Raw genomic sequence first — 5,000 nt, 5'->3', positions numbered from 1 at the left:
TTGTTGGTTTTTTGGTTTTTTTTTTTTTTTTGTAAATAGCTTCCTTGCTACAGTTTCAATCGTAGAGTAATGAAACTGGTAAAGATTAAATGTTATGTAAAAAGCTGGAAATTATAAAATTTTTGAAAGTCAAGGTCAAAGGTCAATGTCAGGGTCAAGAAAAATGTCCAATTCACGTAATCGGCCATAAGTTTGGACATCGTTGTCACAGACACTTCAAACTTGGTTCATATTTGAGCGTATGAAAATCCACACCAATTAATACATGTTGAAGGTCAAAGGTGAAGGTCAAGATCGAGAAATAAGCTGCAGTGGTGGAGGTCTGCACTCTACTGAGTGCCCATATTTTTTTTCTTCTTCTTCCTCCTCCTGATCATCTATATACTTTGTCTTTGCGAAATGATGAATATAAGGATACCTGTTTATGTTTGATGTAGATTTGTTGATATGAAAAGTAATTCGAAAAATTAACGTATTGAGTAAGGTACCTTGGTGACATGAAAGTTTTGCCTTCGTTGTGCTCTTAGCTTTTCTTATAATTTGTATAAAGTACACTACTACAGTCTTTATGTATGTGCAGTAAGTACTACTTATCTTCTTTCCCTGCGTTATCCCTAGATTATAGGGTCGGTTGCCTAATGCGCCCTTTCCAGTACCTTCAGAGTAAGTCATCATCATCATCATCTCCTCCTAGGCCAAATAACGCAAAGGGCCTCGGGTAGATTTCGCCAGTCTTCTCTCTCTTGAACTTTTAATTCAATACCTCTCCACTCATCATCTCCTACTTCGCGATTCATAGTCCTCTGCTATGTAGGTCTGGGTCTGCCAACTCTTCTAGTGCCTTGTGTAGCCCAGCTGAATATTTGGTGAACTAATCCCTCTTGGCGAGTGGGAAGAGCATGCCTAAAACATCTCCATCTACCCCTCATCATGATGTCATTCCCTATTTGTATTCTGTTTTCGTTAAGTGTACTTGTGTAGTTTAAATAACCGTATTGAAAACTTTTCAGAGAGTATTTCTTACCATTCGTTCTACGTCCTTCCATTTGGAATTACAGGTCATGAAGTAATTTTTCACATGAAGCTATTACGCACTTATTTTTCGTCCTCCCCCAATATCTTCCTCCGCGTACCCTATCGTATTGGGCAAGTCCATTGTGAACGTAGTTTTCATCGGAATAATATCCCTTTAGCCTGGATGTGCAAGCTTTTCAATTAACTTGAAATCCTCCCCGTGAAACTCTGCATTCGGGCCCTAATGGATATTATTTATGCGATGTGACCTCGCTCGGGTATTTACTGTTTTTAAACAGATCAACCTTTTCCTTGACTCTTCATTTCCATGCAATCCCCATCCCTACGTCCCCCATTCCTTTCTTTGCCCACTGGGATTCACGCCTCAAGAGAACAAATTTTAATGTAAATATTCCATGAGAGAGAGAGAGAGAGAGAGAGAGAGAGAGAGAGAGAGAGAGAGAGAGAGAGGAGAGCCTTTACGTTATTATGGACTCCATCCATCCAATCACAGAATGATGCAACTCTGCGTCCTTTTCCTCGAACGGGGACAATGAAAAACACCGTATTCTTGAAAACAATATGGCTGCTCAATTATGGAGCTTGCTTCCCCAACCCCCAACCCCCACTTTCTTCTTCTTCTTCTTCTTCTTCTTCTTCTTCCTTTTTTTTTTTTTTTTTTTTTTTTTTTTTTTTTTTTTTTTTTTTTTTTTTTTTTTTTTTTTTTTGTCGATTCTCGGGAAACTATCGGTGTTCATTTGCCGTACCCATTTCTCTCATTCTTTTAGGATCTTCCAAAGTCTTGTCTTCCCTTTATTTTTTCTTTTTCATTAGGGTTAGAGTAGCCGATATGGTAACGTCCCTGACTGGTGAACGCCAGACTGGGGTACGAGTCCCGCTCGAACTAGATAGTTTCTTTGGTCGCTGCAACCTTACCATCTTTTGTGGTTTTGTAGAGCCTATAGGACTATCTGCTGAGTCATTGGCAGCCATTGCCTGGCCCTCCTTGGTCCTAGCTTGGATGTAGCGTGGATGGAGAGGGGCCTTGGGCGCTGATCATATGTATATATGGTCAGACTTTAGGGCATTGTCCTGCTAGATAGGGCAATGTCAATATCCCTTGTCTCTGTCATTCATGAGCGGCCTTTAAACGGGCAATGTGCGTATTAGGTTTAATCATTGAAATAATATGTGGGTGTTCAGACCATATATATATATATATATATATATATATATATATATATATATATATATATATATATATATATATATATATATATATACAAGTTTAAATGCTAATGGGACTGGAGACTTTATCCTATCTCTTAATGATGAAAAGAATGATGTGATGAATGGGAAGAGTTGAATGTAACTCTAATGTTTTGTTCAGTATTGGATGTCGAGGTAATACACAACGCACACGTACTCTCTCTCTATCTCTCTCTCTCTCTCTCTCTCTCTCTCTCTCTCTCTCTCTCTCTCTCTCTCTCTCTCATTTTAATGGTTTTACTGTCGTTTGTTGCCAGGTAGTGTTTTTTATACAAATGTACACGTACCCAAAACCAATGCAGGATACAGGTCAATAGAAAAAGAAAACAAAAAATCATCTTATTAAAATGTATTTGACAATTTATAAAATCTACCTGAAATTAACATGCGGATAAACTTTTTTTTCTTTTAGAACTTCATCGATTGTAAAGAAAAAAAATCGACCATCGGAAGATACCAGACAATAGATTGGGACACTCCAGTTCGCTTTTGTTTGGTTATTATAAAATCCTCTCTCCCCAATGTGTATGGAATTTGAAATCGAGGTGCTTTGAAAAGGGAACTCGTTTCTTGAACAAGTTTATTTACATGTCAGGAAACAGGATTCAGAATCGATGGTGCTATAATCTTCCCAGAGAAATAAGGCCGCTATTAAATTTCTTATTCCTGATGTAGATATTAATCTGTTGCATCGTCGTTCAATTAGTTCATTATGCGTGTTGCATAAGATATTTTATAATTTGCACCATCCTTTACATTCAGATCTTCCCGGACAGTTCCATGCTGTTCGTAATACTGTGTATGCAGTTAATTCTAATAGTCAGGCCTTTTTCATCATGAGGCTGAATACTACTCAGTACTCTAGAAGTTTTATTCCAGCTGTGACCAAGTTGTGGAATGATCTTCCCAGTCGGGTAGTTGAATCAGTAGAACTGCAAAAGTTCCAACTCACAGCAAATGTTTTTTTATGATGAACAGGCTTACATAAGTCCTTTTATAGTTTATTTATCAAATATCTGTTTTAATGTTAATGTTTTTAAAATATTTTATTTTAATATTCATTACTTCTTATATCGTTTATTTATTTCCTTATTTCCTTCCCTCACTGGGCTATTTTTCCCTGTTGGAGCCCTTGGGCTTATAGCATCTTGTTTTTCCAACATGGGTTGTATCTTAGCTAATAATAATAATAATAGAAACAGAAGCTTCGTCATATTAACATTGGCCAGATGACCTCTAGGACAAAGTGGGAGGTGATTTGAAGGGTCATTAATCCTTTACCTGTAAGTTCATCTTATTCCTTTCGGTACCCCTCCTATTGTAAACAACCCAGTCAATTTCCGTATACGCTTTCCCACCTGAATATCTAATTTTGACTAATATTTTGTTCTATAAATAATTTTTCCGTGTAATGCTAAAACACCGATCAATGTGATGGTTATGATTTCAAATGAGGGCAATGTCTATCCATTTTTCGTTTTTTTTTTTTTTTTTTTTTTTTTTTTTTTTTTTTTTTTTTTTTTTTTTTTTTTTGAGGATAGTCACAATTTCTTATGTGTTTATTCGAAAGATACGGCCAAGTAATGTATTGCCTTATTTATCAAAGATATAGAATACCGTACATTCAATCGCTCGAGTTTTCTGTGCAAAGCTGAAGGATGGTCATGATTTCTTCTATGTTTTTCAAGAAGCAAAAATCTTTTGTTGGTTTTATAACCTTTCGTTTTGCAAGATAATCATAGGTAATATACGGTACTTAACTTATTAATAGAAATAGATATACCGTAGCTATATAGAAATATATGAATGCGATAAGTCACAAACGTCTAGATTATCGTTCCTGGCTTGGTATCCTTTACCGATGGGGGTCCTCTCAAACAACAGGTGTTTACAAATGACAGCGGATTAACTTGAAGCTCTGATTGTCTTTTGGTGGACAAGGTCGACTTTTCATTAACATTCAAGATTTCAGTGGCCTTATTTGTCTTGGTTGAAGTGGAGTGTTAACATTTCAAGAAAAAGAAAACGAATTTCAGCAATTTTTTCTACATCTTCTAGTTTTGGGTTGCACGCCATGCAGTCATTATCCAAGGTATTACATAATATATATTTGTGTCCACCTCCAATATTCTCTTATACGCGTATCGTATTTCAATAAGAAATCCAATATACCGTCGTTCATATAATTTATTTCATATCATTTGCAAAGGGAGAAAAAATCCTACCTATTCTCTGTTTTGAGTTCGTATAAGACACATAAATCACTAATTTTCTGTCGGAAAAGAAGGAGATGAATGGTTTTGGGGGGATCTAAACCAGACACCCAACAACACAGTTTACTTTTTACCTCACGAGTTGCTACAGAGCAACCCCTTGTATTGCAAATTCAGCATGCAATCTATATATATATATATATATATATATATATATATATATATATATATATATATATATATATATATATATATACGTGTGTGTATAAAATCTATCATGTGACGGCCGAAACGGGTTCTATTTCTGAAAACTGAAGGGGCGCTCAGTAGAGAGCATACCTCCGCCACGGGAGCTTATTTCTCAATTTTAGCTTTAATTCGGTCGATCTTTTGCTTTACCTTGACCTTTGACCTAGATCTTTCAAAATTTAATAACTTCCACGTCTCAACATAATAATTAATCCCTGAAAGTTTCCCTACTCTGTGAGGAGTAAAATTGTGGCC

This window comes from Palaemon carinicauda, chromosome 30, assembly GCF_036898095.1.
Source record: "Palaemon carinicauda isolate YSFRI2023 chromosome 30, ASM3689809v2, whole genome shotgun sequence".
NCBI lineage: Eukaryota > Metazoa > Arthropoda > Malacostraca > Decapoda > Palaemonidae > Palaemon > Palaemon carinicauda.
The sequence above is the reverse complement of the archived record's forward strand: the minus strand, read 5'-3'. Positions refer to the sequence as shown.